Below are 15,134 nucleotides of genomic sequence, written 5' to 3' on the forward strand. Positions count from 1 at the left end.
GTATGCAGTTACTAAAAGAATACTTATACAGGTTCAATCCAAAGTTAAGGAGACATGGAGACAACTATCAGATAAGATACTTTGAAATTAGCTGCCGTGCAAGAGGGAAGAAAGCAAAAGGAATAAGCAAGAGATGAGAAGTAAAATGTAACATCAAATTGAGGAAAAACGTAGGCCTACAAGGAATCAAGAGACAGATAAAATAGAATCACTTTATGTTTCGCAGAAGGAACTTCAGTTGCTGCAAAACTATTGTAAACATATAGCAGATGTACAGTAACAGCCATACTGATGCCGGTAAAAAACTGTTAGTGTGGCTCTCTTGGTTTTAAGAGGTAAAGACCTGAAAACTGCACCCATAAGGAAGTACTATTACATATTGATTATTCAGTAGATGTGTACTTGATCCAAAGCAATTTCTTTTCCCCTCTTGCGAGAGCTTTACGCCCTTCAATCTTTTCACTGACCAGCACAACTCTCTCAAGGTTATTCTGATTTGCCCATGTGAGCGAGCCAAACCAGACAACTATACTAAATGTGATGACAAGCTCAATAAAACATCTATAAAAAGGGGCCTCCCGAGTGGCGCAGTGGTCTAAGGCACTGAGATCTTGGTTCGAGTCCAGGCTCTGTCACAGCCGGCCGCGACCGGGAGACCCATGGGGCGGCACACAATTGGCCCGGCGTCATCCATGTTAGGGGAGGGTTTGGCCAGCAGGGATGTTCTTGTCCCATCGCGCACAAGCGACTCCTGTGGTGAGCCGGGCGCGATTCACGCTGACACAGTCGCCAGGTCTACGGTGTTTCCCCGACACATTGGTGCGGCTAGCTTCTGGGTTAAGTGGGCATTGTGTCAAGAAGCAGTGCTGCTTGGCTGGGTTGTGTTTTGGAGGACGCACGGCTCTCGACCTTCGCCTCTCCCGAGTCAATCCGGGAGTTGCAGCAATGGGACAAGACTGTAACAACCAATTGGGGAGAAAAAGTGCTAAAAAATAAAAAAACATCTAGAAAAAGGACTGTGGACTGCAGTGTAATTCTTAAGCTCCGAGCTCCAACAGCGCAGGTCAAAAAAAGAGAAGTGAATGAAACAATTAAAATAATAATATATACAGTTGAAGTCGGAAGTTTACATACACCTTTGCCAAATACATTTAAACTCAGTTATTCACAATTCCTGACATTTAATCCTAGTAAAAATTCCCTGTCTTAGGTCAGTTAGGATCACCACTTGATTTTAAGAATGTGAAATGTCAGAATAATAGTAGAGAGAATGATTAATTTCAGATTTAATTTCTTTCAACACATTCCCAGTGGGTCATTAGTTTACATACACCCAGTTAGTATTTGGTAGCATTTAAATTGTTTAACTTGGGTCAAACGTGTTTCGGGTAGCCTTCCACAAGTTTCCCACAATAAGTTGGGTGAATTTTGGCCCATTCCTCAAATCAAATCAAATTTGATTTGTCACATGCACATGGTTAGCATATGTTAATGGGAGTGTAGCGAAATGCTTGAGTCGGGTTTGTAGGCCTCCTTGCTCGCACACACATTTTCAGTTCTGCCTACAAATTTTCTATAGGATTGAGGTCGGGGCTTTGTGATGGCCACTCCAATACCTTGACTTTGTTGTCCTTAAGCCATTTTGCCACAACTTTGGAAGTATGCTTGGGGTCATTGTCCATTTGGAAGACCCATTTGCCACCACGCTTTAATTTCCTGACTGATGTCTTGAGATGTTGCTTCAATATATCCACATAATTTCCCTCCCTCATGATACCATCTATTTTGTGAAGTACACCAGTCCCTCCTGCAGCAAAGCACCCCCGCGCTTCACGGTTGGGTTGGTGTTGTTCGGCTTGCAAGCCTCCCCCTTTTTCCTCCAAACATAACAATGGTCATTATGGCCAAACAGTTATATTTGTTTGTTTCATCAGACCAGAGGACATTTCTCCAAAAAGTACGATCTTTGTCCCCATGTGCAGTTGCAAACCGTAGTCTGGCTTTTTTATGGCAGTTTTGGAGCAGTGGCTTCTTTCTTGCTGAGCGGCCTTTCAGGTTATGTCGAGCTGTTAGCTGTTAAAAAGGCACAGTCAACTTAGTTTATGTGAACGTCTGACCCACTGGAATTGGATCCAGTGAATAAGTGAAATAATCTAGTGGTCTAGTGTCTAGTGTAGTGGTTGAAAAACTAGTTTTAATGACTCCAACCTGTGTATGTAAACTTCCAACTTCAACTGTACATATTTACAACTATAACAATGATATGATGAATGTCCATCAGGCACTAAAGAAAAGCACTAAAGCAATACTGCAAAAAAACGTGGCAAAGATATATCTTTTTTTGTCCTGAATGCAAAACTGAATCCCGAATACACATCACTGAGTATCACTCTTCAATTTCAAGCATGGGGGTCTGCATCCTGTTATGGGTGTACTTGTGACCTGCAAGGACTAAGGAGTTTTTTTTAGGATAAAAGAAACAGAATAGAGCTAAGCACAGGCAAAATTTGCTTACCAAGACGACATTGAGTGTTCCTGAGTGGCCTAGCTATAGTTTTGACTTAAATCAGATTAAAAATCTATGGCAAGACTTGGACACAGCTGTCTAGCAATGATCAACAACCAACTTCACAGAGCTTGAAGACTTTTAAACAGAAGAAATAAAGTACTATCCAAGTGTGCTAAGCTCTTATCTCTTAGACATTTAATATATACTCAAAACACTGGCTTCGAGGGCATTATCAAATCAAAATGTATTTGTCACATGCGCCGAATACAACAGGTGTAGACCTTACAGTGAAATGCTTGAGCCCCTAACCAACAATGCAGTTAAAAAAATACAAATAAGAATAAGAAATAAAAGTAACAAGTAATTAAAGAGCAGCAGTAAAATAACAATAGCGAGACTATATACAGGGGGGTACCGGTACAGAGTGAATGTTGCTGGGGAACCGGTTAGTCGAGGTAATTGAGGTAATATGTACATAGGTAATGTTATTAAAGTGACTATGCATAGATGATAACAACAGAGAGCAACAGCGGTGTAAAACAGGGGGGGGGGGGGGGGCAATGCAAATAGTCTGGTTAGTCATTTGATTAGATGTTCAGGAGCCTAATGGCTTGGGGGTATAAGCTGTTTAGAAGCCTCTTGGACCTAGACATGGCACTCCGGTACCGCTTGCCATGCGGTAGCAGAGAGAACATTCTATGACTAGGGTGGCTGGAGTTGTTGACAATGTTTAGGTCCTTACTCTGACACCGCCTGGTATAGAGGTCCTGGATGGCAGGAAGCTTAGCCCCAGTAATGTACTGGGACATACGCACTACCCTCTGTAGTGCCTTGTGGTCGGAGGCCGAGCAGTTGCCATATCAGGCAGTGATGCAACCAGTCAGGATGCTCTCGATGGTGCAGCAGAACCTTTTGAGGATCTGAGGACCCATGCCAAATCTTTTCAGTCTACTGAGGGGGAATAGGTTTTGTCGTGCCCATTTCACGACTGTCTTGTTGTGCTTGGACCATGATAGTTTGTTGGTGATGTGGACACCAAGGGACTTGAAGCTCTCAACCTGCTCTACTACAGCCACGTCGATGAGAATGGGGGCATGCTCTGTCCTCTATTTCCTGTAGTCCACAATCATCTCCTTTGTCTTGATCACGTTGAGGGAGAGGTTGTTGTCCTGGCACCACACGGCCAGGTCTCTGACCTCCTCTCTATAGGCTGTCTTGTTGTTGTCGGTGATCAAGCCTACCACTGTTGTGTCATCGGCAAACTTAATGGTGTTGGAATCGTACCTGGCTGTGCAGTCATGAGTGAACAGGGAGTACAGGAGGGGACTGAGCACACACCCCTGAGGGGCCCCTGTGTTGAGGATCAGTGTGGCGGATGTGTTGTTACCTACCCTCAACACCTGGGGGCGGCACATCAGGAAGTCCAGGATCCAGTTGCAGAGGAAGGTGTTTAGTCCCAGAGTCCTTAGCTTATTGATGAGCTTTGAGGGCATTATGGTGTTGAACGCTGAGCTGTAGTCAATGAATAGCATTCTCACATAGGTGTTCCTTTTGTCCAGGTGGGAAAGAGTAGTGTGGAGTGCAATAGAGATTGCATCATCTGTGGATATGTTAGGGCGGTATGCAAGTTGGAGTGGGTCTAGGGTTTCTGGGATAATGGTGTTGATGTGAGCCATGACCAGTCTTTCAAGCACTTCATTGCTACAGACGTGAGTGCTATGGGTTGGTAGTCATTTAGGCAGCTTACCTTAGTGTTCTTGGGCACAGGGACTATGGTGATCTGCTTAAAACATGTTGGTATTACAGACTCGGAATGGGAGAGATTGAAAATGTCAGTGAAGACTATTGCCAGTTGGCCAGCGCATGCTCGCAGTACACGTCCTTGTAATCCATCTGTTTCATCGGAGGGCATAGCAGGATTTCTTATAAGCTTCTGGGTTAGAATCCTGCTCCTTGAAAGCGGCAGCTCTAGCCTTTAGTTCAGTGCGGATGTTGCCTGTAATCCATGGCTTCTGGTTGGGGAATGTACGTACAGTCACTGTGGGGACGACGTCATCGATGCACTTATTGATGAAGCCAATGACTGATGTGGTGTACTCCTCAATGCCATTGGAAGAATCCCAGAACATATTCCAGTCTGTGCTAGCTAAACAGTCCTGTAGCTTAGCATCTGCTTCATCTGACCACTTTTTTATTGATCTCGTCACTTGTGCTTACTGTTTTAATTTTTGCTTGTAATCAGGAATCAGGAGGATAGAATTATGGTCAGATTTTAAAAAATGGAGGGAGAGCTTTGTATGCGGCTCCGTTTGTGGAGTAAAAGTGGTTCAGAGTTTATTCACCCCTGGTTACACATTTAATATGCTGATGGAAATTTGGTAAAATAGATTTAAGTTTCCCTGCATTAAAGTCCGTGGCCACTAGGAGCGACACCTTGGGTGAGCGTTTTCCTGTTTGCTTATAGCGGAATACAGCTCATTGAGTGCGGTCTTAGTGCCAGCCTCGGTCTGTGGTGGTATGTAGACAGCTACAAAAAATACAGATGAAAACTCTCTAGGTAGATAGTGTGGTCTACAGCTTATCATGAAATACTCTACCTCAGGTGAGCAAAACCTCGAGACTAGATATTGTGCACCAGCTGTTATTTACAAAAATACATAGTACATTAATACTTCTATACAATGGGTTAGCAACATGTTCAAGTAATGATTGACATATTTTCATAAAAATCTTTATTTTGATAAATGTATTCATACTATTTCATCAATCCACCAGATATAGTCCTGACGCAAATCTACGGTTGCTACCCAAGCCGGCTGGTCGTTCGTTCTATCTGTTCGGTTGCCAGTGACGCCACCCAGTCGTTAAGTCTTTTTGTTCTGATCTATGGAAGTGACCCAGTCGTTAATTTTAAATATTCTATTGCCATATTGGCTGGAAACATTCTTATCCTTTGCTTGCTAGCTATCCAACTACGGCTAATTTACAGTCACGTCAAACAGTGCAGCCAGATTAACAGCAAAGTAATTGCGTTTGCATTTGTGTTTTCTAGTGACATTTATTCGCATACATTCATTAAAATGCTCTCTCGTCAGGACACTGTTGTTCAGAGGAACTAGCCAACAACACAACTAACACAATCACTTAAAACAGAAGTTGGAAAAACTGCAAACTAGTTGCATTTAGTTTGGTTTTACCTGTTTTCTATTGACATTTCTTTGTACATGTCCATAAAAAATTATCCTGATTCAAGATTTCGACTGGCTGAGAAAAGCTGCCTGCCTGTCTCTCGTCCCGACTCCCAACATGTCGGAGACAGACAGCAAGGTTTATACAAATCTCCGCTGTTGAAACCCAAATGCGAGTCTAAAAGAAATGGCAGATAATGTCTAGATGCTTTTTAAAGTGGAGATGGACATTGCCTGGCTGGGCTGATGAGACAGTGGATTGCGCAGTGAGATGGAACAAAGTAAATAGGCATTTCAACATCATAGCTTTAGCTGGTGGTAACTTGTTGAATAGGCACCGGCTGGAATGTTGTTTTAACCAATGAGCATCCAGGGTTAGACCCACCCGTTGTATAAAAGCAAATAAACAACTATTGCACTACACTTGACTTCGCACAGGCACCCTGATTCTGATTGCAGATCTTGCAATATTGCAGATATTGCCTGATTGTTATCTCAATGAGACTAACCTAGATAATAAAATGAAGGTGCATAAACCCTATTCACAAAATAATTGTGTAAACTGTGTTTATCCTCCATTACATCACAGACTTTCTGACTGCACACCATGCCATACTGTAAAGATGAACATTCTAAAAAAAAAATTGATTTGTGGTAAATAAATATTTAATAGTGTACAATGTAATGCTAGCAAAGATTATTAACTTCTTACCATTTCTTGTGTGTGGTCATGCTTGCTGTCCCTGACAGAAATTCACCCAATGCAAGAGGCATCCTGCATCTGTGAGTCACACGGAGGAGAGATTGATGATACATTCAAATAAGGTAAATATCACACAGTAACTGCCCGCGTCCAAACAGAACACTTTTGTCATCCTGTTAATTGAAAGTAAACCACTTTCCAACAGTCAGGAACACTAAAGGGAAAACAAACATATATCAAATAAAACATTCTGTGTAGGTTGCATGTTATCCTCTCTAATAAGCCAGCAGCATACCACCCTGCATACCACTGCTGGTTTGCTTCTGAAGCTAACCAGGGTTGGTCCTGGTCAGTCCCTGGATGGGAGACCAGATGCTGCTGGAAGTGGTTTTGGAGGGCCAATAGGAGGCACTCTTTCATCTGGTCCAAAAAGAAATATCCCAATGCCCCAATGCCTACACAGGACACTGCCCTGTGTAGGGTGCCGTCTTTCGGATGGGACGTTAAACGGGTGTCCTGACTCTCTGAGGTCATTAAAGATCCCATGGCACTTATCGTAAGAGTAGGGGTGTTAACCCCGGTGTCCTGGCTAAATTCCCAATCTGGCCCTCAAACCATCATGGTCACCTAATAATCCCCAGTTTACAATTGGCTCATTCATCCCCCTCCTCTCCCCTGTAACTATTCCCCAGGTCGTTGCTGCAAATGAGAACGTGTTCTCAGTCAACTTACCTGGTAAAATAACGGTAAAAATAAATAAAAAATAAACGAATACAGTGTGATTGATATAATTTTGCACAGCTGTCTAATATTAAATATCTGCAAATATCAGTGGGACAGAGTAAACAATTAGCCTGTTAATGAACAAGTGCAGCTTGTGTTACGGGATTTTTGTGTTTAATGACTAAAATATGTATACATTTGACTATAACTCATAAATGTTGAATGTTATGTGTTCCTTGTTAGAAAGAATGGGTTTATCTTCAGACATGCTAGAAGGATGTCTCTACCCAGGGAGGGGAAATACCTTGAGTTGGTTGTAGATAGTTTAACAGGTGGCACACAGTAATGAGAACTCGAACTGTATTGCCATTTTATCCGAGAGGAGGTTGGACATTAAAACCTATGACATCATCTTTATTATATAACCTGATGTAAAATGTATTATGATCAGTACTCTCGAGAATAAACACTATTGAATGATTGATTTTAAGACTGGTATCTGTCCATTTTATGCTGATAATTATCTTACAAATTCTTATTTATGGGCAGAGTGTTTTAATTGAATTGGTTAATAAACAGGAATCAAAATTCCTTTAACAGCTTGTGACCGTCGTGGTTGAAAAATGACTATAGAGAAAACTGTTCAAAAGTTATGAGGCACAACGGTTTATTTCTTTCTGTCATGGATTGGCGGGACGCATTTTACATTCATAAACCATGTCATAGGCCATTCTAAAACTCCTCGCGAGTCGCTAAACTTAAACAACCTTGTTCAGTCATGTTAAAGCATTAGCTAGTTAATAACCTGGTAACTTTACCAGTAGTACTGTATGCAACAATTTTGTGGAACAAAAATAAGACATAAGGACATATGCTTCAAAAGTAGCAAGGATTCATAATGTAGGCTATATTCTCAATATCAACAATCCCTGTATTTTGTCATTGCTGAAGGCTCTTATCATAGAAAAAATACCTTGAATACTTCTCATTGTGCTCCTACAGTACATGTCTGTGTGCTCCTACATTTTTAAACTTAGGACCACATGTACTCCTTGTAAAAAACGTCAACATAGAGCAGGAGACACTATGACTTGCTCTATGTGTCCTTAATCACGTCATGCTTATGACTTCGCAATTGTCATCAGCTGACATGAGTTGAGTTCTCTATGACCTTCCAGTCAGAACAGGTGCTAAGTATAGTACAGTCTTTAAATCACATAGGAGGGTCAGGTTACACATTTCAACAGCAGGACAGTGGTAAGGTGCCCAGCCATCACTTCTTCAGTCTGACAGACAGTGCTCATAACACAAGCAGACTGGACAGCTGAGAATGAGGACCTATAAAGAAAGGTTGAGCCTAGAATAAACTGTTCAAGTGAATAGAAGTAATCATTTGTTTAGATGTAGTATAACATCAGCTAACTAGCTACGGATGCGGTCAAGTATATTGGCACCCTAGCGTTTTACAAAGGAGTGCAATGGAGAAAAATGTTGTTTTTTCAAAACAGCTTAAATGGTTTTTACCCTGTAGGCACCTGCTACTTACCACAGGTGAGAAATTATACAGTAAACAAGAATCATTGCCTCCAACCAAATGAATTTGAATTTTAAATAATTTAGTGCAGGCCATTTTTTTTTACATGGCACTGTGCAGTTGTAAATCAAACAAATACACATGTAATCATCAGACGTTTTTTCAATTTGAACTGATTTCAGAAGAAATACTGAAGGGTGACTTTGTAAAAGAGAAAAATCACTAGACAAATTGTAGGACTGCATAGTTGGGGTCCGTTCGTTCACCGTTCATTCGCTTGATGTCGGCGCGGTGTGTTATAGGGACCGCCCAGTGGGCAACTGACAGACGTAATTTTTGGCCGTTTCTACATGTATACTGAACAAAAATGTAAATTCAACAATTTCAAGATTTTACTGAGTTACAGTTCATATAAGGAAATAGTAAATTGAAATAAATTCATTAGGCCCTAATCTATGGATTCTACATGAATGGGCATGGGCACAGCAATGTGTTTGCCTGGGAGGACATAGGCCCAGCCACTGGGGAGCCAGGCCCAGCCAATCAAAATGAGTTTTTCCCCAATAAAGGGTGTTATTACAGACAGAAATAGTCCTAATTTTTATCAGCTGTCTATGTGGCTGGTCTCAGATGATCCCATAGGTGAGGAACCCGGATTTGGAGGTCCTGGGCTGGCTGGGTTACACGTGGTCTGCGGATTTTAGTCTGGTCGGACGTACTGGCAAATTCTATTAAACGCGGTGGCTTATGGTAGAGAAATTAAAAATCTCTGCCAACAGTTCTGGTGGACATTCCTGCAGTCAGCATGGCAATTGCACACTCCCTCAAAACTTGAGACATCTGTTGCATTGTGTTCTGTGACAAAGCTGCACATTTTAGAGTGGCCTTTTATCGTCCCCGGCACAAGGTACACCTGTTTAATGCTCATGCGGTTTAATCATCTTCTTGATATGCCACACCGGCCCAGTAAATGGATTATCTTGGCAAAGGAGAAATGCAGGGATGTAAACAAATAAGCTTGTGCGTAAGGAAAATATATGAGATCATTTATTTCAGCTAATGAAACATGGGAGCAACGATGTTGCGTTTATATTTTTGTTCAGTATAGAATCGTTTAGCAAATTACATCTTGCACTCTGATCAGAGGTGCTAAATTCTCTCGGCCGGCAGACACTCGACCATCGCACTGGCCTGTCCTTGCCTTAAGACTGAGTGGAAAGCACCAGATTTTATACTATGTTTTTGATCACTTAGATGCCACCGTGATTTCAGATAATCATTAATGAATTGTGAATAATGAAGAGCGGGAAAGTTACAGAGGCATAAATACCATACCCGCCAAAATATGCTAACCTCCCCTGTTATTGTTAATGGTGAGAGGTTAGCATGTCTTGGGGGTATGATCTTTGTGCCTCTGTAACTTTTACACTTATGATTATTCACGATTCATTACTGATTATCTGTAATCATGGTAGCATCCACATTAATGTAGAAGTGTTCAGAAACATATCCTATTCCTATTTACATTAAAATTGACTCCAAAATGACACAAAACATTATTAATCATTGATCTCTGTTGGGCACAACATAATCTGAACACAACCAAAACAAACTACAAATGCATCAAACAAGTTGGTAGAGTCACAAACTTGATGTAATCATTGTGTGTTAGGAATATGGGAATGAATATGGGACCAAATACTGAGCTTTGACTGCTTTAATAAAAACATAAGTGAATTTGTCCAAATACTTATGACACCTTCAAGATCCACTACATAACCAAAAATATGTGGACACCTGCTCGTTGAGGTAAGGCTTTCCACTAGATTTTGGAACATTGCTGTGGGGACTTACTTCCATTCAGCCACAAGAACATTAATGAGGTCGGGCACTGATGTTGGGCGATTAGGCCTGGCTCGCAGTCGGCGTTACAATTCATCCCAAAGGTGTTCGATGGGATTGAGGTCATGGCTCTGTGCAGGCCAGACAAGTTCTTCCACATTGATCTTGACCAACTATTTCTGTATGGACCTCACTTGTGAACAAAGGCATTGTCATGCTGAAACAGGAAAAGGCCCTCCCCAAACTGTTGCCACAAAGTTAAAATGTCATTGTACTGTATGCTGTAGCATTAAGATTTCCCTTCACTGGAACTAAAGGGCCAAGCTCGAACCATGAAAAACAGCCCCAGACCATTATTCCCCCCCCACCAAACTTGTCAGTTGGCACTATGCATTCAGACAAGTAGCGTTCTCCTGGCATCCGCCAAACCCAGATTCATCTCTCGGATTGCCAGATGGTGAAGTGTGATTCATGACTCGAGAGAATGCATTTCCACTGCTCCAGAGTCCAATGGCGGCGAGCTTTACACCACTCCAGCCGACGCTTGGCATTGCGCATGGTAGTTAGGCTTGTGTGCAGCTGCTCGGCCATGGAAACCCATGTCATGAAACTCCCGACAAACAGTTATTGTGCTGACATTGCTCCCAGAGGCAGTTTGGAACTCGGTTGTGAGTAATGCAACCGAGGACATGCGTTTTTCACGTGCTACGAGCTTCAGCACTCGGCCATCCTATTCTGTGAGCTTGTGTGGCCTACCACTTCGAGGCTGAGCCGTTGTTGCTCCTAGACGTTTCAACTTCGTAATAACAGCACTTACAGTTGACCGGGGCAGCTCTAGCAGGGCAGAGATTTGAAGAACTGACTTGTTGGAAAGGTGGCATCCTATGACGCTGCCACGTTGAAAGACACTGAGCACTTTAGTAAGGTCATTCTACTGCCAAGCTTTGTCTTTAGAGATTGCAACGGCTGTGTGCTCGATTTTATACACCGGTCAACAACGGGTGTGCCTGAAATTGCCAAATCGACTAATTTGAAGGGGTGTCCACATACTTTTGTATATAAAGTGCTTTCATTTCTAAACGGTAAAACAGATATGTATGAAAATACTGTCAAATAAAAGGTGACATGCTGTACTGTCGCCTCAAATGAAAGGTTTGATCTCAAATCCAAAATGCTGGAGTATAGAGCCAAATGAAACGTTTTTGCTTCACTGTCCAAATAAATACATAGGGGAGTGTAAACACAAATGTTTTTTAAAATAAAAATCTACAAATGTTTCCCGTCCAATCACATATTAACACACACCCACAACACACACGACAGCTGGGAATTCGACCCTTAACAGTGTCATTGAGTAGCATGTGATATATTCAGCTCTGGAAGCTAATTAGGTAATATCACTGCTGAAAGGAGACCCAAGGTGTTAAGTTGTAAGGCACCTCTATGGCCCCTGCACAGTTCTTTAAGGATGGGAACACTTACTGGCGATGACAAACACTATATTATCACCTTCTAGATAGCCTGTAGATAACTGTTAATGCATTCGTGTGTAGCTATCTCGACCTTGTTACAAAACAAAGACCTTTTGCCCAGTTGGTTCAACTCCTTATTAAAGGTACAATATACAGAAATCACTCAACAATTTCCTGGTTTAAAAAATTCTAACAGTCTGCCTAATTTCAGTTTAGTGAAAAAACAAGCAATGTGATAACCATTGTACCATATAAACCGCAGTGAAATTGCTTTTCAGCTGTTTGAAGCTGGAGAACAAAACTGAAAGTAAAAGACACAAAAATTTTACTTAAGAACGGGAAGCATAGATATAGCGCCCATAGAACAGATCTACCGCTTCTTAGACTTGCTTTCAATGAGAACAACATATTTATAACTCACATTTCTATACAAATTTAGCCAGGTTGTCCAAAAAGTTAAATATTGCAGGTTTAAATATTCTACACAGGTTACTCTAAATCCATTACCTATCACATTACAGAGGTTATTATAACTTTGTGAACATTAGAGGAGTCAAACTTATTCCAAACATCTCTGATGAATAAATCATGTGTGATTAAGTAGATCAATGCTAATCTTACTGCATTATACTGTACATCCAATTACACACCCTTAAAATCCATAACAACTTAAATAACCAGCTGAATATAGTTTAGGAAATTAAATTAGGATGTTTAAACTTATTTCATCATTTTGGGACTAATGTTAGACACTCCAAGAAAGGACATCCAAGAACAATTTCAAAGGATCATTTTTGTCATCAACAATAAAGGAAAGGGAACAATGCCGGGTCAACAGCGCCGAGGGTTATTACTCTTGGTGACAACGGATTGGAGAGTGACCTTGCCTTGATGAACAAAGGAGGACAGCTGCAGTTGTCTACATCATAATAAATCAATGATGAAATGAGCTTACACATGGCAAGAACACTTTCTCATGTCACCTTAATAATCCAACGTAATGATGTTAAGCAGTACCAGCACAATTTTTTTCCGTTAACCTTTATTTAACTAGGCAAGGCAGCTAAGAACAAATTATTATTTACAATAACAGCCTAGGAACAGTGGGATAACTGCCTTGTTCAGGGGCAGAACGACAGAATTTTACCTTTTCAGCTCGGAGATTCGATCTAGCAACCTTTCGGTTACTGGCCCAATGCACTAACCCCTAGGCTACCTGCCGTCCCATACAAAGCCCAAGTGTTCACAAATGAGCATAAAAACAATGAAATCAATCTTTAAAACTAGCAATTATCATTGCACAAAAATACATAATTTGAAGAATTTCCATTAACTTTATGTTGGCATTTTTAGATGACTACGTTGCCTGAGACTGCAATTTGATCGAAGTGGCAAAAATAGAGCTGTAAAGACCTGCTGCTTGCTATTGTCTATCCAATGCTACCTCACAATGAGAATCTCAGAAGCAAAACATGGGTAATGCTTTCAATGCTTCCGTTGTCCACCCTGAAATAGCCTGTTGTTACAACCAGCCTGATAGGTCAAAGAGGTATACACCTCTAGCCCCAAATACAGATCTTCTAAAATAATCAGACTAATTTATTATAATAGATGGCCCATCTCCATATAGGGCTGAGTAACACTCTTTATAAAGAGAGATGGAGACCAGGGGGAGACAGACCAGGGGGAGACACAAGACACCGGACACCTGAAGGTAGGCATATAGAGGCAGTCTGCTGAGGAGGGCAAAGATAATCATTATACGACCTAACAATAGTCATAACCACACATAGCTGGTCAGTTGACTGATATTGCTATTTCGTTGTCTACTTCATTTTCAGTCGAGATCCTTTCCACCAAACGTATCCCAGGGGTGACCAACAGGTAAGAATCACAATCTTCTAAAATAGATGTTCAACAACATGAAAACTATAACAGCTTGCCAAATATGCATATTAATGCAAAACATTTGAGTGTCTTTACACATCAACATAGTCAACTTGTACAGATGTACACAGTCTTTTGTTGAAGATAATTTTTCTGCAACGCAGGAAAGGCAGATGAGCTTCATGAGTTACATGAATTCACTGAAAACCAATACTAACCCACGGTTAAATGAACTGTATTGCACTTTCATGTAGCCTACTTTTGGCCAGCTAATAATAGCCTAACCACCGATCAAGCAACATTATGGACGTTCAAATCCTTTTGCTGTAGGATTATTTAGTTGTGACAATATAGGTCAAATTAAGATCCTACATCTGTACATATTGCATAATACATATTTCCTGTACAGTAATTACATGTTGTCAGTGTCATCACTACACAAGCTGTAGATTTCAGCTACAGTGGACCTAGTTACTTTTGGTCAACTCTGAACCTCACATGTTTTGGTTTATATTCAACGTTCTATTGGTTTACTCACCTTCATATTGTTCAGATAAACTCTTATTAATCTATGACTCTAAATCTGGTAGCCTACTGCTGTTCTGCCTTGACCCTTGTGTCTATTTTAGGCTTATATTTCAAAGTTCTATTGTTCCGCCATGACCATTATGCTATGATACAATATACTACTCATATACAGTACACCTGTATACATACAGTAGTGATACTAGTATACAATTTTCCAATTAACTTAGGTCTTTGGTGGAAAATGTTTGGGATCAAATGTTTTATTTACATTATGCATTCCAAAAATGGTACCAGAGAGAAGTGAAATACAGCCCTGGAGCCCTAAAGTTGTTGATGTATTTAATATTATTTAATATTAGTGCTTTACACTGATATTAGGTTATTACCACAATATGCACGGTTCCCTTTGTCATTAACAGAATAAAATCTAAAACTATCAAAATACGGTTGATATTGTAAAAAATACTGTAAATTATGAAGATCCAAATGGTTGTTCTTTCTTAAGTTTGAGAAATGTTTGTCATGAGAATCCTGGCATAAACAAACCATGGCAACAGTGAGAACTGGCACAAGTAAATTGGGAAGTTTAGCAAATTCAACCTAATAATAATAGATACCTGCACAGATTTAAGAATGGGGCCGCGTTGATGGTAGAGTTTGGGGCTCCATTAACTCAAACCTTGTACTGTATAAAATATGTACATATGTATGTATTCAAAACTCTGTTCCTGCCTTTACAGGTTTAAGA

This window comes from Salvelinus fontinalis, chromosome 7 (assembly GCF_029448725.1).
Source record: "Salvelinus fontinalis isolate EN_2023a chromosome 7, ASM2944872v1, whole genome shotgun sequence".
Classification (NCBI taxonomy): domain Eukaryota; kingdom Metazoa; phylum Chordata; class Actinopteri; order Salmoniformes; family Salmonidae; genus Salvelinus; species Salvelinus fontinalis.